We start from the raw sequence: 23,812 nt of genomic DNA on the forward strand, positions 1-23,812 counted from the left end.
ATTGGAAGAGAGGTAAGTGCATAACCGCTATAAATTTAGGAAGGCAAAGGAAATTTTATTTACTCTCAACACAAAAAACTAAAAACAAAACCGGCTCAGGTAATTAACGCTATATATTAGTTTTAAAAGCTAGAGGTGGGCGTTGCTACATTAAACCGTTCCAAAGTAACTTACAATTATTTTAATTAAAAATTAATTTATCCAGGAAGAAAACGTGAAAATAAATTACTACAAGCTACTGCTTGAGAGAACCATCTTCCTTCGACGCGTTGAGTGGAGAGGTTGGCTCTATCGCGAGTAGTAGCAGTAGAAATATGGATTCAGATGATAATACATCCGATGACAATCGGAAAAGAAATAGAGAAGAAGAGGAACTGTTATTTGGTCCCAGTAAAAAAGTACAAAGAAGCTAAGTTAAAAGTCACAGAGATGAAAACAAAATAGATCAAATACTAAATATGATAAAAAATTTAACACTAGAGTTACAAGAATTAAAAACTGATATAAAAGAAGTAAAAACGGAACATAAACAAAACAGAGAAGAAATGAGGGAACTTAAAACTGAACAAGCATAACTAAAACAAGAGAATAGTAAAATCTGGAAAGAAAATGAACAAATCAGAAAGGATCTAAATGATACAAAAGAACGCATTGAAAGGCTGGATAGAATAAGAAAAGAAAATATTGTGATATTACAGGGAATGACAATAGAAACTGGAGATAGAAGAATACTAAAAGAAGTAATAGGAAATTTTATGACAAAAGAGCTAAATATTACCGTAAATATAGAAGAAGCAGTGAAACTAGGAGATAAAACCTAGGAGATACTAGGAGATAAAGAGGAATTACAAATACAGAAAGAAATACGAACAATAGTAAAAGATGAAATAAAGAAAGGTAAACGAGTCCGAATTAAAGCCAACAAACTGATAATAGATGGTCTAGAAAGGAGATGGAATAGAAACACCAACCAGCTGGAGGACCATCATGGAGGTGGTTCAAAAAACTAGCAAAGGATGAGAGGATGCATTATTCGTTACCGGACAAGGCAAAGAAACAGGAAATTACTGCAGATAAACTCGGGTACAACAAAAGTGAAATAAAGAAAGATAAACAAGAAAACAAAATTAAAGACGAAGACAACAGAACAAAAAAAATAAAGAGTTGAAAATAAGCACATGGAACATAAGAACTATGCTAGCTCCAGGAAAAATGCTAGAAATAGGAAAACAACTCAAAAAGTATAAAATAGATATTGCAGTACTGCAAGAATTACGCTGGGAGGGACAGGGACAGATTGATAAACAAGACTTTTCAATGTTATATTCAGGAGGAAAGAAGCAAGGGCAAAAAGGTGTGGGATTCATGATACTAAGGCACCTAAGAGAGAAAAATATAAATTTCAAGCCAATATGCGAAAGGATAGCCTATGTTAGAGTCAACAACAAACCATTTAATATATCAGTCTTGAATTTATACGCCCCCACAGAAACAAGTAAAGCAGACGAAAAAGAAATTTTTTATGATAGGGTCAAAGAGGAGATAGAAAAAATACCCAAAGAAGACGTCATATTTGTACTAGGAGACCGCAATGCCCAGATTGGAAAAGAAGACTTTTTACAACAAATTGCAGAAAAGCATACAATACACGAAAACACGAATGACAATGGGCAAAGACTATGTAACCTAGCAACAAGAACAAATTTGTTAATAAGGTCAACAAAATTTGAACACCCTAAAATACATAAGGTAACATGGAGGTCACCAGATCAGAAAACATATAGTCAAATTGATCACATAATGATTAATAAACGTAAACAATGCTCAATAAAAGATGTAAGAACGTTCAGAGGTACGTGTGAAGATTCAGACCACTACATGGTCACAGCCACTATAAGACAAAAAGTTAAAGTTGAAACAAAACAAAAAAAAACAACATAAAAAGTGGAATGTCAATAAAATAAGTAATGAATAAGTAAGAAAAAAAATATGAAGAGGTAGTAACAGTTCAAATAAAAGAGAAATATAAAGCAGAAGATATAAACACAGAGTGGGAGACGATCAAAAAATCAATAGAAGAAGGTGCAAACATGCAGATAGGTAAAAGTGAGGCTAAAACAAAAAACGGATGGTATAACCAAGAATGTAGAGAAATAACAGGAAAAAAGTGCAAGCCAGAAATAAATGGCTAAGAACAGATAAAGAGGAAGACAAACAAGAATATGAAAAATTAAGAAGGAATGCTAAGAAAGCGATAAGGCAAAATAAAAGAAGATGGGTAGACAAAAAAATACAGGAAATAGAGCAGGAGAGAACAAACAGAAACACGAAAAGTTTTTACAAAAAGATTAATGAACAAAACAAAAAATACAAGGGCAAAGCAAACGGAATAAAAATAGAGAGGAAACAGTGATAATAGAGGACCAAGAATAAAAGCAAGTATGGAGAGATTATTACAGAGAGCTCTTGACGGAGGAAACAACAAAAGAAGAAATGCATAACGAGGGGGAAACGGTGCACGAAGAAGAAGCAGATGAAGTAGATGAAGTAGGCATTGAAATTTCAAAAGAACCAACATTAGAGGAATTGGATAAAGTAATACAGAGAAGCAAAAATGGAAAAGCCCCTGGTAAAGATGAAATTAATATGGAACTAATAAAATACGGAGGAAGGGAACTAAGAGGAAAAATACTGGCACTATTGGAAAATATATAGAAAGAAGAGAAAATGCCAGGGGACTGGGAGTTAGGGCAGATCGTAACAGTACATAAAAAGAAAGGCTAACAAATCTGTCAAAATTATAGAGGAATAACTTTACTAAATACAACATATAAAATATTGGCATCAATAATAAAAAAGAGGTTATCAAAAATCACAAAGAAGACAGCAGGACAGTACCAATGTGGATTCACAGAAGGAAGATCTACAATAGATGCAATACACACAATAAAACAAAAAAAATAATGGAAAACGAGTATAAATTAGAATTGGAAATGTTATTCATAGACTTTAAACAGGCATTTGATTCATTTAAAAGAAACGGATTAATGATAGCACTTAAAAAATTAAAAATTACACATAAACTCAGAAAATTAATAAAAATGACAATAAGAACTACAAAAATAAGCATAAGGACACAAAGAGAAGAGAAAGAGAATTCAGTATAAATAAAGGGATGAAACAAGGAGATGCCTTATCAACAACGCTATTTAATCTATCATTAGAATATGTACTATGAAATATAAATAAAGGAAATCTCAGAAGATTGAAGAAGAGGTGGTCAAATAATTGCACATGCAGACGATATTGCTATTATTGCAAAGAACAGAAAAATAATGAAAGAAATGCTAGAAGAAATAAGAGAGAAAGGGGAGGTAATGGGGCTAAGATTAAATCAAGAAAAGACAAAAATATTAAGATTAGGGAAAAAACCAATAAAAGAAAAAATCAAAATAGGAAGTTCTGAGTTTGAAGAAGTAGAATACTTCAAATACCTAGGAGTTACCATAAAAAAATCCTTAGAAAGGAAATCCGAAATAAAAGAAAAAATATTAGCAGCGAATAATATTTTGCAAACATTAGCTTATTTTGCAAACAAAAGATTACTTAAAAGCAAAACAATGACTAAGAAAACTAAGATAAGCATTTATACCACCATAATTAGGCCAATATTATTATATGCAGGAAAAACAATGACGATGGTTAAAAAAGATGAAGAAGACTTAAGAATAGCAGAGAGAAATATTATGAGAACCATACTAGAACCAATCAGAACAGAGCAAAATGAATATAGAAGCAGAACAAATGCAGAGATTAAAAAAGAACTTAAGGAATACATCGTAACTAAAATAAAGCAATTCAGAGTTATATGATTAGGTCACATTTAGCTAGCAGGCTATGAGGCAATGACATATGCAATGATAGAATTGAATCCAGGAGGAAGAAAGAAAAGGGGAAGACCGAGATCAAAGTGGCTGCAAGAAGTTAAAGAAGACCTCCAAAGGGCAGGAGTCTGAGAATGGAGAGGAAGAACTAGAGACAGGAAAAAATGGAGAGATATTGTCAAGAAGATAAGATAAATAAAAGAGACCGATCCACTCAAGAAATAGGATCTAGAAAGCATTCGCCGTTTAACCCCACACTGGGGTCTATAGCCATTATATATATATATATATATATATATATATATATATATATATATATATATATATATATATATATATATATATATATAATAAAGTTTTATTTTTAGGTTGCAGTCATTAATAGGGCAGGAAAGTAAAACTCTTTGTTCTTTAATCAAGCTTTCGCAAAATTCTTAGAAATGGTATGCATAAATAAATATCAATGCGTTAATAAAAAAACTGATATTGATAAACTAAGTAATATCTATAATTACATTCTGTATTACGAAAATTAATACTATAATTTTCCAATATTAGATTTTCTGACTATAAATATTAGAATTTCAAAAAATTTAAATATTCATATTTGGCGCCACTTTGTACGTAACCATAATAACAATCAAGAGCTAGTTATCAACAACAAAAAATATAATAAACAGAAACGAGTGTCTTTCTGACATAAATCAAACATCAACATAATCAATGTCAAAATGAATTTTTAAAAAATTAAATTAAATTGGAATATTGTACTTACATAACTGTATAATTTTTAAAATAAGTTAAGTTTTAATGTTTTGCAAATTTGAAAATTTAATGGATTAACCTCATGTTGTAAGTTTTTTTACTAGTTTTATACAATGCTATTTAGTTCTAATTTCGTTGTATTTACTGATACCATATTTTAGCATATCCTGAAGAAGCAAATAAATTTTGCGAAAGCTTGATTAAAGAACAAAGAGTTTTACTTTCCTGCCCTATTAATGACTGCAACCTCAAAATAAAACTTTATTTTACATAACGTGTCAGTCAATAATACCTAACTACTTTATATATATATATATATATATATATATATATATATATATATATATATATATATATATATATATATATATATATATATGTATATATATATATATATATATATATAATTGTTTTTGTATTATAAAAAAAATGTTTTCAAAATTATACTAAAAGTTTCAGAGAAGCATTTATTAGATTAGGACATTTATATATTAATTATTTTTAAGATGTATTAGCAGCAATTTTTATTTACTAAACTAATTTTATTTGGTGAGTTAACAAAAATTGTTTTTTCTTTCTAGTTCAACTTTGTAAGATATTTTGTCTTTTTTAGCAGCTCTTGATAATAATTGTAAACACAATTGAAAGCTCGAGATAAAAAATAGTTAACCAATAGCCCTTTTATTATATTATATTTATATATATTATTTATATATATATATATATATATATATATATAAACGCAAGATCCCCAAACTGAAACGACAGAACTACGAACAGAAACGGAAGACTACTAAACACATACATAGAAAATAATGACGACGTTATGACAATGGGCCCCACAGACACAACGCATTACCCAGGAAACGGACTACCTACACACATAGACATTGTAATAGCAAGAAACCTAGGACTACAAACAGAAATACAAACATTAAACGAAGGCACAACGGACCACAACCCCATTCTATTAGAACTAGGAACGTGGGAAGAAGAAAGTACAATCAAAAGAGTTAAAAAGAAAACAAAGTGGACAAACTTAAAAAGACTCGTGAGCACTGGAATTAACATAGTTCCAGTAATAGACAACCCACGAGAAATAGAATATAGAGTCCTAGAGTTCAAAAGCATCATCCAACAAGCACTCAGAAACAGCACTACAGACGAGGAAGTAGAAATACACACGGGAAGATTTAAGGATATACCACAAGAAATAAGAGACTTAATAAGAGAAAAAAACAGAGCAAAGCAGGCAGCAAGAAGGACAAGGAACCAGGCAGACAAAAATAGAGTAAATAGAGAGGTTAAAACAGCACTACAACAACACCGTAGTTAAAGCTGGGAAAACCACATAAAAGACATGTAGGAGCAAGGACCAAATATGCAAAATATTTGAAGGCTCCAGAGAATACAATTGGCATTGAGGATCCGCCTACTTCGCTGCTCGCGTTCTCGGTCTTACTTTATATCGTCGAGTCCTGGACTGTGAATAAAATCGATCTAAATCGCCTTGAGGCTTTCGAAATGTGATGCTATAGAAGAATTTTAAAGTTTCCTGGGTGGAGAAGATTCGAAACTCCACAATACTAGAACGTCTCAGCAATACTACTGAGATCATAAAAAGCATCAAGCAGAGAAAGCAGGAGTATTTCGGACATGTAATGAGAGGTCCCAAATATAGGTTGCTACAAAATATCATGCAAGGGAAAATAGCAGGCAAACGCAGTCCAGGACGAAGAAGAACCTCATGGTTGAAGAACTTGCGAGATTGGTATGGTAGCCATGATGGTAACCAACGTTCTGAAAGGACATGGTACATGAAGAAGAGAATACTGAAAACCAACAGAAAGCCAATCCCTCCATTACAAGGAGAAAATGGAATAGTCTACAGCACAGATGAAAAAGTAGAGGTAATGAGGAGTACTTTTGAGAGAAAGAGTGTACATTAAATTACCACCCAGACGAGGAGATCGACTACATAGAAGAAGTCGAATGACAAAGTGAAAGACCCGAAAACCCGAACGAAATCATCCCTCCTACATCACCGGAGGAGTTAAAAGAGCTAATTAAAAATAGCTCGCCGAAAAAAGCACCTGGTCTTGATCAAATAACGAACAGGGCTCTAAAATACTTACCAGCGAGAGCGAGCCATAGTAGATCTAACAAATATAATTAACGCGATGCTAAGATTTAAGAAATTCATAAACAGATGGAAAGAGGCCCATGTCATAATGTTACCAAAGCCCGGAAAAAACAGCACATTCCCGCAAAACTACAGGCCAATAAGCTTACTACCTATAATCAGCAAGATTGTAGAGAAAATAATACTCATCAGACTCCACGCTGAAACAGACAGATTAGATATAATACCCGATGCCCAATTCGGTTTTAGACCAGAACACTCCAGTGAGCTACAAGTACTCAGATTAATAGAGTAGATAGCAGATGAATTTAATGACAAACAGTTCACAGGAGCTGCCTTCCTATACATAAGCAAAGCTTTCGACAGAATCTGTCGAAGAGGCCTAGCAGGAAAACAAAGCAAACTTAGACTGAAAACAAAAATAAGATTAATAAATAGTATAATTCTTCCTATACTAACATATGCATCTCTCGCAGGGGGACACATATGCAATACATCAAAAATGAAAATACAGGCGGCACATAACAACAGTCTAAGACAAGCAGCCAACGTAACGAGATACGTAGCAGAAAGATTCCTCTTTAGAGAACTACAACAAATCAGAGTGACTTACACAATGAAAGAAAAAGCTAGCACAAAGTTCGAGGAGATAGAGAACCACCCCAGCCACATATTGCGAGAGATAATGAGGTACGAAGCTTTTCACAGATGGAAGCACAAAAGACCCAAACAACAAATAGTAGAATAAAATCATAATACTAGAGAGAAAATCAAAAATTACACCAGACAGAAAACAAAATACCAGAGAGAAAACACTTCAAAAAACAACAACAACGCACAATAAAGATAGTTCGTAGCTCATAACACTCATGGACAATCGCACGTACAGCGAGGACCCGGTTAATTTTAAGTAGATAATTTATTATATTAATATGGCGCAAGCCACAAAAAAAATAACTCTAGATACCGTGAAGGATAAACCGACCTTATGACAGTTACTAGAAAAATACGAAATGAAGTTGAAATAATATTGTCCATCAAAAGAAGAAAACCTAAATATTTAGAACTTATTACATTTACAGCTGCATTGTCGATATGTTGTTTTATGTGATTCAAAATTGTGTTTAAAAGTGACGTGACAACTTTCTCGTGAAATTGTTAAGGAGGCCCTTGTTTTAAGTTTAACACATCTGTGGTAAGTGAATTTTTATTACGTTGATCGGCAAAATTTTGAATTTTTATGTGGTTTTATGTTTTTGTGATTTTTATTGTGGGCCAATCTTTACACATATACACAAATGACTTCTCGAGCTCCTCCTTTAATTTTATTTATTACACCTCGAGCTATTATGTGATTTTAAAAGTTGTCAGGATTATTTTGATCCTAGAAATGATTAAGAAGCATTATAGTAACTTTAATGAAGTTCATTAGGGTTACCATCGTAATCAGATACGATAGAAAGATCTTTATTGACATCGAAAACGAGAGCGGGAGCGGGTGCTACCATAATATTTAATTGACTAGCGGGAGTAAGAATTATAGATGATATATCAATGGTATACAGAAGCAGCACCAGGTTTAACCATCGATTCACTAATAGTTGAAAGAGAATTACTAATTCTAAGAGGTGAAGCTTGTGAAGCTGTAACGAATATTTTGCCTACTACATAGGGTATTACTATAAGGGGTTGAAAATTGGCGACAGAAATTATTGTAGTGGAGATAGGGTAAGCAAAACAAACCGGAACGTTTGCGAACGGCTACTCAGGGTTTGTTGGAGAGCTCGGCCGTAGATAAGTGAATGACAAGGGGACTGAATGGGGTAACTACAAAAATGAAACAAAAAGGTGTACTTACATGAATCTCCTGGACAAACACAATACAAGAAGGTTCTTAAGCTATTTAAAATAAGGACGCCGCTTAGAAGAATCTTCCTGCTAGATGAAAGAAAGGCTCTTCCTTCCAAAAAATATAAAAAGGGTTAGAAACGTTTTAAAGGAAATAAACAAAATGGTTTAGGGAAAAAAATTAAATATTTATTGTTATCTCATCACAAACAGTTACAAAATATAAATAGTAATACTAAATAACAAATTGGTGTTACAGGAGAATGTGGAAAATACCATGGACAGAAAGAGTAACAAATCAAGATATTCTGCTAAAGATGGGGAAGGAATGCGAAGTCATATAAACCATACAAACGAAAAAACTGGAATATCTGGGCCACATAATGAGAGGAGAAAAGTAGTCTCTGCTTAGACTCATAATCCAAGGAAAAATCTCGGGAAAGAGAAATGTGGGACGTAGGAGGAGTGGTATGGGTGCAGTTCAATACAGTTGTTCAGAGCTGCAGCCAACAAAGTAAAGATTGCTGTAATGGTATCCAACCTCCGATAGGAGACGGTACTGCAAGAAGAAGAACAAAATAACAAAAAACAAACTTACTATGTTACTATCGGTTTACAAACTCTAGAAGTTGGAGATACTATAAGAACTTACAATTGTTAATGGGCGATATTTTGTAGCAGAAATAAATTATTGCAAATGAAACATATCTTTTTAAATGGAACTATGCATAGAGGTTAACATTTTTTTTTAAAACAAAATAAAACAAGATCTTAATTATGACTAGGTATGTGTCAATTGTCAAGAAAAATAGTGTAACCGTCATATGTCAATACTAAATTTTAAAACTTTGACAATAATTAATATGACAGCTAGCCACTACCTAATATTTATGATTTCATTTATTACAATTTCTCAACTTGTCATTAATCATCAATTATTGATGGAAAGTGTCTATTGTTACTTTAAAACTTCAACAAAAAAATTACCTGAATTTTACAAAATGTTTTTTTTTCTTTAAAATTTCTGGGGTTGGAACTGGACTCAGATTGACTGCAACACAAACAAATGCATCTCCAACTGATGACCTGGGACAAACAAAATGAGGGTAGAAGCTGGGCACTGAAACGCAAACTTTGAAACTTGGCTTCTTAAAAACTCAAACGCAATGGAACCATGTGGGTATCCTTCAAAATTGTTGGAAACGCCGTTTTACAAATCTCTTAGATGAGAGACGGCACGAAACAAAACAGTGATTACTCTTTCAAAAACTGACACGTAACATTCGAGTATAACTCACTTTTTTCCAACAAATTAGTCGGTTTCTTCAGACTACTCACGCAGCGTCTGCTCTCTACAAAATCTCTTCCAAACCTATAAATTGACCTCGATCTCCGTCGTACCGGATTCCTCTGTGGCACTTTTCCCCTCTACCAGTCTTTGCAGCAGGCCAATCGTAGACTTAAATGTTTTGACTCTACGATGAACTGTAGGGGACATGAGTTTCTATGCCTTAGGGGAAGCCAACCCTATGCCCTGCAGTAAACCTCGCTGACTTTCACAACAGTAACACAAATGATTTGTCGGACAGGCATAGTCATGTCACCTCGTTGTGACAAAGGGTTCTACAGGTTCTAAAAAAAAATAGGATATAGACCCTAAATCCATATACCTGCGTACAAGAAAATGTGATCTCACATGTGTCTCCAATCAAAATAACTTACCCATACCAAAATTATCAAAGGTGAAACTATGTTTTCATAAAGGATGAAATCAAATCAACATACAAACTCGAAAAGAAAAACATAGGATTGAATGTACTATTTACTAAGGATGACATATTGTCCTTATTTGACACAAAAGGCTTTAAATCTTTAACCTGCCACTTACCAAAGTCTCAACCTTTTAAATCTAACAAACGATATACCACTGGTGACAATTTTTCCTTGATGGTTGCTTCAGTATTCTTTGGTTTTAGTTTGGACATAAACTTGTTGACAGCACAAGACAAAACCTTTTTTCTTTTCCAAACTCTATCACCATTTTGAAATTGGACTTCTCTTTTACGTAAGTTGTAACTTATAGCGTTACGTTTATGCCCTTTTCGAAGATTAGCTGTAACCTTTTTAAAAAATTTATCTAATCCTTTAGCTTCGGAAGCATACATGTTACGGTAACCTGGAATTATCTCAAGATCTTGATTCTGTTGATCCTTTTGATCAACACCATAGTATTTTCCACTTAAGGAAACATGACAGCCATAATTAAGGAAAGTTGGGGTATATCCAGTCACTTCATGCTTTGCTGTGTTAATAGCTTGCCTGATCTTTGCTAAGTTCTTGTCCCAATCTACGTGGTCTTTCACATAATATGTACGGATTGCTGTACCAATAGTTTTATTGTTCCTCTCCACAAAATTACACTGTGGTACATATACTGGGCTGAACCATACTTTCTGAACATTACACCTATTACAGAGCTGAATTAAAAGAGGATTGTTCAGATTTGAGGCATTATCATAAATCACATATTGAGAAACACCAAATATGAGGAAAACATTATTTTCCAAAAACTCAACAATATTCTTAGCCGTGGCCTTTCTCAAAGAATGAACTAACGTATATTTACTAAACCAATCAGCAACTACTAATAGCCACGTATAACCTTTCTTTGAACGAACAAAGGAACCTATAAGATCTATTGTAACTATTTGCCAAGGAAACTTGGCCTCTCTCTGCTTACCCATTTTACCTAATGGAGCATAATTTGGTGTCTTCTGAGCATCAAAAACTTTATATGACCTGACAAATTAAGCATATCACAACGAATCTCAGGCCAATAGTATCTTTCCGGAATATGGGACAAAGTTTTGTAATATCCAAAGTGAGCACACGCAGGTGGCTTATGACAAGATTGCATCACTTCAAACCTTTGTGGTTTAGGCAAAAGAATTTTCCATTCTACTTTATTAGTCTTAAAAGAATTGGTTGTAGGAACAAACTTATAAACAAAGTCGTTCTCCACCTTTTACTGTGGAAAATCAAGAGGGGATCGGAGTATCTTTGATCTCAAATTATCGAACCAAAGGTCTGTTCTATCTACATCGACCTCTAAATAACTAATCTCTTGGGCATTTTCGCCTGGATCATTGGTGTGAGCTCGAGATAGGGCATCAGGGACTAAATGAGATTTTCCTCTTCTATGAATTAAATCAAAAGTATGCTTTTGGCACATGGCCCATCTGCTTAATTTAGCAGTAGGATTGGACAATTTATTCAACCAAAGAAGTGAATGGTGGTCAGTAAAGATCAAAAACTTGACTCCCTCGATGTAACCTCGAAATTTCTCAATAGCGAAGATCACAGCAAGATATTCTCGCTCTGTAACTGAGTAATTTCTTTCAGCTCTGGAAAGAGATCTACCAACATACGCAACATCTATAGTTTGTGCCAAGACAAGTTCAAGACCGGTGTCAGACGCATCACATTGAACAACAAAGGGAAGATCAAAATTTGTTGAGCTAAAATAGGGGCAGAGATTAGAAGTTGTTCTTTAATTTGTAAAAAAGCTTGTTCAGCTTAATTTGTCCAAACTACAGGTTGTTTCTTTCTGCGATGACCTTTAAGAAGATCATTTATAGGGGAGGCTAAACTGGAAAAATCTTTGATAAAACGACGATGCCAACAACACATACCGATTAATCTTTTAATTTCAGTAGAATTGGTTGGTCTAGGATAATTATTGACCATAGCAAGGATTTTTTCTGGATCTGCCTTCAAAGAATTATTGCCAACTACATAACCAAGATACTTTATCTCCGACTTAAAAAAATTACACTTATCAATGTTCATGGTCAAGTTTGCTTCCTTAAACTTGTCTTTATTGATCTTTAACAACTCAATGTGTATCTCAAATGTTGGGGTACATACTATAATGTCATCCAAACATTTTTCTAATTTTAATCAAAATATATTAGAGGCCAATAACTCACTCATGACCAACAACTGGTGTATTTACCTTATTACCTTTATAAATTAAAATCTTTTGCTATTTTTTCCTTCGACCAAAGACTTTGCATATTTTATCAAGATAGACTATTAATTAGAATGTTACAATATTCTAGCTCGAATTTACACACATTATTATATTTTCGCTATATGTCATAACTTAACAAATGCTGTAGGTTTTTCATGTTTTGAAAATGTTGTATTTCATGTTTTTTATATTATTGCAATGTTTTAACTTAAATTTAAACATTATTATTATTGTCGTTATACGTTATAACCTGACAAATGCTTTATTTATTTCATGTTTTTATGTCATAACTTCATAAATGTTGTATTTCATGTTTTTATTTTTATAATATTACTATGGTATTTGGATTATATACCTATTGTTATTTTGATAAATACAAATAAATGGGCTAAAGATAATTATCTTTGATTGTATTGGCCCTCCGACGGAAGATATCTGCATACATGCAATTAGAAACGCATAAAAGCAGCGTATTCTTTAATCGGAGATAGGCTAGTTTCTAATCTTAACCGAGCAAGACCTATTTTGACTGAGTAGCACATTTAACGAAACTCTGCGTTTTTATTTCTCACCTATTCCAAAATCATCAAACTTCCAGACTTCGCCAACGAAGAAATTTCGATACTTAGAAATTTGCTGGAGATAAATGAAAAGTCTCACGACTTTAAAATTATCTCGCAAATAACAAGTAAAAAGTAATTTGACACTTTGCTATTAAGTTACCATTTGTTGGAAATAAAAAAGTCTAAAACGGACTTGGAATTATTTTGCAAAATAACTAAACAGCTCGAAGGGAACACTTCACCGTTCAGAGGGAAATTGTTTAAATAAATACAAGTCTGAGAGACTTAAAATTATTTCGCAACTTGTCGAACTGCCGAAATACTTCGATATATCACCGACGGTCAGGAATAAATAAAAGCCTGGGCAGACTTAGAATTATTCCTCAAATTGGTAAACGAAATGAAGTAGCCGTTAAACCATTCCTCCGAAATAAATAACGGTCTAAAAGGACTTAATTATTTCGCGATACGTTAAAACGTTATTGTCGAAATAGGTAAAAGTCTGGAAGAGACTTGAATTATTTTGCAATTCGTGAATAGTCAAAGATTCTGCTGTTTGTTCCTACGCATTGAAAAAAATAGTACTGATTGCATATCAAGACCGGAGGAACCGACATCTATGGTTAACAATTAAGGTGCCTTCTGAACATAGAGTACTAATATACCTTTTTAATGTAAGATATATATTTGAATGTAAGAAACTTTAAACTGCTAAAGTACTTTATATTGCTAGTAGCACCCCGTGAATAGCTGAACTCCTGGTAAACCTCTCGTTGGTGTTAATTGAAACTGTATTAATTTCTCAAATAATAAGAAGACATACAATAATAATAATAACAATAATAATAATAATAAAATAATAATAATAAAAATAATAATAACAATTGTTATTACAATAGTAATAACAACTACTGCAGAGATTATTACGACTACTACGATTGCTACTTCAACTTCAAGTACAGTTACAGGTACTACAGCTCCAATTATGTCTACACAAGTATCTACATTTTAGTTTTCCGTTGAATCTTTCAACCAGTATGCCACCTCTTGATCCAGGTGGGTAAAGATGCTGGAAGGTGCTTACAAGGTATTTAAAGACGAAATGAGATTACCTTATCTACTACACTACATGGGTTCTGGGGCCTACGACACCCTATGCGACAAGTTAGCCCCAGACGTACCAGAAGACCAGTCATACGACGACATTGTCAATTTAATGGATAATTTTTACAACCCTGTACCCCTCTAAATTGCAGAAATCTTCAGATTCCAAATAAAAAGGCAAGCCGAAGGAGAAACAATACAAGAATACCTTCATTCGCTACAAAAGTTATCAATTAACTGCAATTTTTCTACTTATCTTAAAAGTGCTATAAGAAACCAATTTTTTTATGGCCTACGATCGAAAAGAATACAAGCTAAACTTCTAGAATCAAAAGAACTGGACCTAGATAGAGCCGTTAAGATTACCACAAGCATGGAGGCATCAGAAAAGGACTGTAACCAATTTTTTCATAATCAAAATTATAATAATTCTAGTGTCAATATATTAAATGCAAAAGCAAGGAGTGCAAATAATAATATGATGCAATTTCAGAATAACTCTGCCGCAAATTCTTCAAACACAAAATAGTAATGTATGTTATAGATGTGGAAATCCTTCACATTTTGCAAATTCTTGTCCAAAAAAACATTTAACTTGTAATTTTTGTAAAAAAGTTTGACACATTCAAAAAGTTTGTTTAAAATCAAAAAATGTTAGGTCTAACCAAGTAACTTCAGTTAGCTCAATTCAAGAATTTTTTAAGATTAGTACTGTAAATTTAAAAGACAAATCTTTTATAAACTTAAAAGGAAACAACAATATTTTAAAATATGAAATTGATTTAGGTGCTGCTGTTACAATTGTAAACAAAAATGTATTTAAAACTTATTTTTCTACACTACAATTACAGAAATCTGATGTAAAATTAACTATATACTGTAAAAATCATTTAAATGTTTTAGGGTTAATTCCAGTGGAGGTTGAGCACCAGGGAATAAGGCAAATGTTAAAGTTGTACGTGGTGGGTGGTGAGGGTTATTCACTAGTTGGAATAAGTTTATTAGATAAATACAAACATTTGTTCAAAAAGTCAATTGGTGAAATTATATGTTTAGAAGCCAAAATTCATTTAAAACCTGATAGTATAGCAAGGTTCCATAAGGCTCGCCTAGTTGCTTTTGCATTACGTCTTAAAGTAGAAGCTGAGTTAGAGTCGTTAGTTCATCAGAGTGATTTACAAAAAGTAGAGTTTACGGATTGGGCAACCCCAATTGTCCCAGTTGTCAAACACAATGGGGACATACGCATTTGTGGGGATTTTGAAATTTCTTTAAATCTCTGTATTGAAGTGGACGAATATCCTTTACCTACCCCTGATGATCTTCTGTGTCAGTTAGCAGAGGGCGACAAGTATTTAAAATAGACATTACGAAAGCTTATTTGCATTTACCTATAAAAAGTGAAATGAAACATTTACTTACACTTAATACTCACAAAGGTCTGTACCGCCCAAATCGTTTAATGTTCGGTATTGCAAGTGCTCCTACCAAATGGCAACGTTTAATGGAACAAATGTTGCAAGGAATCGAGGGTATTTCTGTGTTCCTAGATGATATAAGAATTACTGCCCCAAATACTGATATACATTTACAAAGACTTGAACAAGTGTTATAAAAATTATCTGAACATAATTTACATATAAATTTAGACAAAAGTGAATTTTTAAAAGACGAAATCGAATACTGCGGATACAAAATAAATAAATTTGGTATTACTACTAGCTCAGATAAAGTAGATGCAATTGTTAATGCTCCAATACCAGAAAATAAAACTCAAGTCCGAAATTTGTGTGGGTTGGTTAATTATTACAGACGTTTTATACAACATGTCTCTAGTATATTAAAACCTTTAACAAATCTACTAAAAAATCATGTTGAATTTGAATGGTCCCGAGATTGTCAAATGGCATTGGATAAAGCCAAAAGGCTTATTTCTTCTAAGAATGTTTTGTGTAACTACGACCCAAATTTACCATTAGTCCTTGCAACTGATGCATCCCCTTATGATGTTGGTGCAGTAGTGTCCCATATTTTCCCAGACAGTACAGAAAGACCGATACAATTTGCTTCTTAAATGTTAACCCTTACGCAGCAAAAATATTCTCAAATAGATGAAGAGGCATACAGCATTATTTTTTGTGTAAAAAAGTTCTTCAATTACCTAAACTCTAATTTCACTATTTGGGAGAGTGAGTCATCATTTGAAGGCGTAGAAGTGGGGAAAGACGTATGAAAATCCAGTGGCGTACACGTACTTTTATTTCAACGTTAATTATATTATATTGTTTAAATATTATTGTTCAAAATAGGCCACAATATATTTATCTGCAGGTTTTTACTGAAGTTTCCATCTCTATATCCAAAGACCGTTTTCAAAGATATAAATTATAGTTATATTTATTTTATTTGTTTATTATTATATATTTATATATTCTTATATTATTTTCTTTTTTTTTCTTAACTTTAAAAACGGTCTCTTTACTAGTGATCAATAGTTCCAACATTCTCCCTAAAAATACGGAATGCCACAAGCAAAAAGCTACAGAAAAATAATTATTGCTATCATTTGTATATTTGAAAACGATCTCTTTATATAGAGATCGAAAAATCAGTAAATTAAACCTATAAATAAATATTTTGTGGCTTATTCCATACAGTCTCCTAAAAATACAGAATGCCACAAACAAAAAGCTATAAAAAACAAGTAATTTTGCAGAAAGCTTACTGATGCCACCAGGCTGTCGCGGAAGTTACGCTAAAACGTCTTTTAACGTGACCCGTCCTTAAAGAGTTACACAATGAAATTTTTTTAAAACAAATTTTAAGGCAGTTTTCACACCACCCGAGAGGTATGTCTTGTGGCGCGTCACTTTTTTTTAAATGGGTGTTCGCCAAGAGCCATATTGTCCCATTAAATAAAATAAACAAAACAAAATAAAATCCTATAAAATAAAATAAAATTCTATAAAAACAAAATAAAAATAATTTTGGATGTAACAAAACATTGTACTATTCTATTTAAACACAAACACTATACACAGTTACTATGTTCTTCTCGTTTTTTTTTTGTTTTTGGTTTTTTTATGCTGATGCCTACTAAAATATTAGAAAATATTATTCGCTGTCTAAATCTGAAGATGCAGTGCTACTATCGCTGTCATTATCTTCACCTGGTGTAATTATAATTGGCTCTAGTAAAACTTTGACATGAGTGTCAAGTTCCCACATACGATATTCTTCTTTAATTATATGGCCTATACATTTAGCCCATTTCTCTGGAGTTACATGGAGGATTGCTTGAATCAAAAGTTCCTTAACTTCGTTTAATTTGAGCGTTTTGTTATTGCGTGCTATTTTCCCTTTCACTTGCGCCCAGATAAGTTCAATGGCATTAAGTTCGCAATGCTAAGGTGGTAGACGTAGAACTTTGACACCATAATCTTTTGCAGTTTCATCCACAACATATTTAAGATATTCACTTTTCCTTAACCGTGCAATGTCAAGTAGTTGAATTTTGAGCATTCATCCTTCGTATGCAATCCCCTTTTCTGTAAGCCATTCTTGAATTCTCCCTTTCCGCCATGCCGTCGTCGGTAACTGTTCTAGTCTGCGGCTATGATATGGCGCATTGTCCATAACAATCACAGACCCAGATTCCAATTTTGGTAAGATTCTCTTAAACCAGCGCTCAAATACTTCGGAAGTCATTTCTTTATGATAATTACCTGATTTTTTCGACTTAAATTGAAGCAAACCATCATCAAAGAACCCTGTATCACTTCCTATATGGGTGATGATTAAACGCCGTCCCTTTCCTGATGGAGCTTTTAATCCTGTAGATTCTTCTAGCCTTCTATAAATTCTTCGCGTTTACTTTTGACATTTAAATCTTGCCAAATTTTTCCAACTGTATGACCTTTGTTAATCCAGGTTTCATCCAAATAATATATTTTGCATCCAGTGCTGCGAATTTTTCGTATTTCTTCTAAATATTTTCTTCTCCACAGAATAATTTCATTTTTTTCTAATAGCATACTTTTTCTGTTGCGTTTTACATATCGAAAGTTCATTTCGCGCATGGTTCTGATTAAGACCCTATGAGATATCTTGGGTAAAGAGTCATCTTTTTTGAGCTCTTGAGAATTTCTTTTCAGTGTTGGAATTTCACTCCTAAAATAAAATGAATGAATTTTTCGACGTATAATATTCCGTGTCTCGTCATCGAAAACAATGCTTTTCCTACCTCTAGTTTTACCTTTTTCTTGCTTTTTATTTTCCGATGTATTTTTTAGTACACGATAAATACAGCTAACGGATACTTTTGTTAAACTTCTACAAATGTCGACCGCTTGGCTAACATTTAATGCCATTTTTCTGCCGACAATTCCTTCATACACGTTTCGTATCATTACCTTCTCTTCGGACGTTAACATTTTCCGTCTCTTTTGCGGCTTTTCATTTTTGGAATCAACATCAGAATTTTGCTGTCTTCTCTTGGAACAACTCGGTTTTTCGGCCAACTCCAATAAAACTCAAACCAAATAATCACAGAATATAACTAAAAATTTACTATAAAACGACAAACTATAACACTCGTATTATCAATAACACGTTTTATCAATAACACAAACTTATAGCATAAAATATATTCATAAAATATATTCGCCCCTTTAATATAGGGCAACACATGCCCTACCCTTAGAAACACCTATGTACATGAACTATTGTTGCTGGGCACTTGCTCGACAAAAACTAGTTTTACGGATTTCTGTGGTTCGGAATTCCGTCGCTAATTCCAAAGTTGCCAAACGATTGAAAAATATTGTTTTAAAATATCGATTTTTATTTTATAATTTTAAATAAGTAACGAAACGAAACATATAAATAAAATTTATTTAATTACAATTTTGTACTTAATTTTTACTATTGAAAAAATAATATTTTTTGGTATTTTTATGACGGTAATAATCGCTGCGTGGAAGAATACAGGTTTTGTATGACCATAATTACTACTTGTGAACAACAATTGGCTACACTGTACGGCAACTCCTGGTCAGTTTTTCTATAGAGAAGCACAAATAAATATACTACTTTATATATTCTGTAATTTCTTATGAGGAAACGCAAATTGCAATCGAGAAAACAGGCAATTTTCGAGGGCCGCTGTGTACATTTAAATTTGAGGATATTCCGCGTTTAAACTATGAAATCACTCTTCTGATTTGAGGGTTTCTACTATATATGCTACAAATTTTGTTTGATACACCGACCATAAACCTTTAGTTCAGATTTTTGCACCAGATAAAAGTCTACCAGTTTCAAGTGCTACAAAATGCAGCATAATGCAATTTTCTTACAAGGTCTAAAGTATGATATTCGATACAAGAATACAGACTCTTATTTTAACGCAGATGCTCTTTCACGTTTACCTATTAAAAATGAACAAAATTATACTCATGATTAACTAGACATATTCGAACTTATTCAGATTGAAATTTGCCTACAAATGTTAACAGTTTATCTTTTCATACCAAAAATGATGCTACTTTACAAAAGTTACTATTAGGTTTACAAACTGGCGAGGTTGTTGAAAAAGAATTCAGATTTAACGTAGATCAATCAGAGTTTTCACTACAGTCTGGAGTCATAATGAGGGGACAACGAGTTTTAATACCTATGTAATTAAGAAATAAAATTCTGCATGAATTACACACTGCGCATTTTGGTATGGTGAGAATGAAGTCTTTAGCCCGGAGTTACTGCTGGTGGCCTCTCATAGACAAGGATATTGAGTCTTTATGTAAAAATTGTTTTCATTGCAACAAGCACAAAAACAACCCTGTTAAAGATGATTCCCACATCTGGGAAACACCTAAATGTTGCTTTGAAAGAGTACATGCTGACTAAGCTTGACCTTTTAACGGAGGCTATTACTTGATTTTAGTCGATTCTTTTAGTAAGTGGCCTGAAATACATTTCACGAAAGACACTACTATAAAAACTACAATCGAAATTTGTAGAAAACTCTTCACTACTTTCGGAATACCCACAGTATTTGTTACTGATAATGGTAGACAATTTGATTCTCATGAATTTAGAGAATTCATAAAAAATAATGGTATAACACATTAATTTACTGCACCCTATCACCCAGCCACGAATGGCCAGGGGGAGAGATACGTTCAAACACTAAAAAATTGCTTGCGAGCCATACACAGTGAAGAGAAGGATAGAGAACTTGAATTGTGCAAGTTACTAATGCAGTATTGTAAAACACTTCACACAGTAACTGGCAAAAGCCCTTATGAACGTATGCTAGGAAGGCAGATTAGAAATAGATTAGATTTACTTAAACCTTTAACTCATGACAAAAATGCTTACACAGACCAGAGTCTTAGAAATGTTTCTATAGATACCAGAGTCTCAGTCTTCAATGCAAAATGGTAATTCAGCAAGGTTATACTAAGGTTAGGATTATTACATTATTTAGTTGAATTAGATGATGGTAGGACATGGAGATGTCATATTGACCAAATTAGAGTAATAGGGCAGGATACACCTATAGAATATAACCCAACTTGTTTCATTCCTGATACAGTTACACATAGTATAGTTCCAAGGGAGATATCGGTCCCTGAACCCAATTCCGTTTCACCACCTACAAATGTACAAGAACTTCTAAATGATACAATAGAGCCAACAGTACCTGAGGCTCACACTGAATTTGAACCAGTGTTAAGACGTTCAAGTAGAGTACGTAAACCTGTTCAGGGGATGAATTTGTAAGTACATCTTTATTTTAATCTGTATTTGTGAATTTTGGTCAAGAAAGGAGGTGTTATATACTTGGCAACACAGGTAGGCAACACCGCTCACTGACACAGGGGAATGAAGTTAGTTAGTTAAGGGGGAATAAAGGTTAATGATATAAAACCACGTTGTATTAATAATTGTTACCTTATTTAAGTAAGAAAAACTAAATACACAACAGTATCTAAGATTAACTCTTCTTCTGACAGGGGATAATTTTGGTGCTGTAATTAAATGCTTTTTTATAGTTTTAAAGGCAATTTGGCAGTCTGCATGCCAGCAGTAATCCCTTGCTTTTTCTGTAAGTCGCGTTAATGGCTTAGTGATATCTACAAACTTTTTAATTAACCTCTGATTGTAGGTATATAGTCCAAGAAATCTTCTCATTTGATATTTGTCAGTCGTTTTTGGTCACTCCATAATAAAATCGATCTTTTCTTAATCCATGGCCAGTCTTTGTTTACCGTTTACGTGACCCATATAATTAACTTTACTTTAAAATCGGAATTCACTTCTTGGGATTTAACATCAATTGGGCAGCTTTAAGTCGATTAAAAACACCTAAATTTCTAAAATGGTCTTCAAAAGTCTCCCAAGACGATTATGTCGTCTAAATACACCAAGCACGTTTTCTAAGATAAACCTTTTAATACATTTTCATAAGCCTTTCAAATGTCGCAGGAGCATTATAGAGTCCAAATAGCATAACGTTGACTTACCATAATCCAGATTCTGTGGTGAAGGTACATATCCTTATCTATTTGGTCCATTTTTACCTGTCTGCCAATATCCAGCCTTCTTTCTGCTTTGGACTTGACAAAGTAGAAAATAATTTACTTTTAGCCAATGTAAACAACGTGTCATCGATCCAAGGCAGAGGACTACTATCTTACTTGGTAACATTATTCGACAACCGATAGTACATAGAGAACCTCGTAGTTTCGTCTTTCTTCTTGACCAGGACCACCGGAGAGACCCATGGTCGGGTAGAGTGTGCCATCACCCCATCTTTATTCATTTACCAAAAAGTCCTCTTAGCTTTCTCTCTCTTCGGGTGTGGTAATCATCGAGCTGTTTGACGAATTGGCTTGGCACTACCAGGATCGATTTTATGTTTGACTTTCTATCTTTCCTCCTTTCGGTACGAAGATGTCACGATAGCGCTGAAGAAATTTCTTTAATTTTCTTTTTCCCGCCTGATTTAGAAACTGGCCAGCAACTACAATTATTTGGTCGAATTTGTTGTTGAATTATCGAATGTTGTCGTCTGAAGGATTATGAACGTCACGGGTATACAGTTTTCCCCTTTGGTCTCTTTCCTGATAGTCACTGGGTAGTCGTTGACATTGATATGTCCGTACCATTTTTGCTGGAAATAAACCACAATTTAAGTTTAAAATATGTTTACTTTTGACGTTTTGATTTTCAATTCGGATTAATAATTAATAATTTTACAGAAACTTCTTTAGCAGAAGTAACCAATTTCTTTATACTCGGCCAACTTATTTGTCACGGGTCCAAAGTTTCATCATAACAGTTCCTTCTTCCACAATTCACTGTAGCCGCGCTACTATCATTGGTTCACTTTTCACAGGCACTTCTCCATCTCCGTAGACACCATCTTCACAACATTTTAAAAAAGCTATTAGTGTAAGAGGTCTTTGGAAAAGTTCAGGATCGAAGCTGGCCGCCTAAGGTCTATGCGTTCTAGTATATCCTTCTGGCGAGTTTCTTAATTTGTGGTGTACCTAGGGTGCTTACTTGAACTTCGGCGTATCCTATTTCACTACAGTTACAGCAGGTTATGGTCTTCGTTTTTTTATATGCACTGCCTTTCATAATATTAACAAACTGGTCAAGTTTATCTTCATTTTCTTTCTCTTTTAATGTCCTAACTTAACTGTACCCGCCAGAGGTCTGTGTAGTTGATTCATATTCAAGGGCGGTAGATACGACATCGAGCAACGTCTTGTGATGAGCTAATGTGTGGCAATATCGTATGTTAAGTCTCTTGTTAAGTTGTTCGAAATCATCTGTCTTCTCTACGACTATCGTCTGAAGCACTTGCAAGGCATCTGCTCTCGAAATGCAATAGTCAGATTTACAGCCTTTACTTTTTCAGATCATCTATTCGCCCTTGCAGCTGGTTTGAACCACTTCATGTAGTTGTTCCATGACTATTATTCGTCGTAAGATTCTCTCTCTAGCTGTAGGCAAATATATATTTTACTATGTCGTACATACCAGGTTACCAAAATTACCAAAAATACTAAAGCGCCGAAATTTGTTTTCAATTATCTCCGTTAGCATTCATATTTTGTCCATTGTTTTTGGTATGGAACTTAATCCTTTCCCCTTCCTGCATCGAACTATATACGCATCTTAACCTCTTTATCTCCCCACAGGAGTTTTTTTTCCGTAGAGAAAACCCAGACCTATCCTTTTTTCGAAAGAGTATTTACCCAAACGGTCCATTGATAAGTATTGAGCTTGCAGTTAATAATCTATAATTGGCTTAGTATATGCTCAGTCTCTATCATCATTATGTTTTATGTTCCCATCTGCATTGTGAACTAGTATAGTGCACAATGTGCACAATATAGTATTCATTACCATTCATTACCAGATACTCTGGCTTGAATGTACTCTTTGTAAGCCTTAT

The 23,812-nt window shown here is 33.5% G+C and overlaps 1 protein-coding gene across 1 annotated transcript in view; it reads right to left on the bottom strand.

The window, feature by feature from the left end:
- Window positions 1-23,812, bottom strand: part of LOC140434729 (arylsulfatase B-like) — a 1,454,394-nt gene that overhangs the window by 1,104,386 nt on the left and 326,196 nt on the right. The gene's annotated exons all lie outside the window — the stretch shown is intronic.

This window comes from Diabrotica undecimpunctata, chromosome 2 (genome assembly GCF_040954645.1).
Source record: "Diabrotica undecimpunctata isolate CICGRU chromosome 2, icDiaUnde3, whole genome shotgun sequence".
In the NCBI taxonomy this organism is placed as follows: Eukaryota; Metazoa; Arthropoda; class Insecta; order Coleoptera; family Chrysomelidae; genus Diabrotica; species Diabrotica undecimpunctata.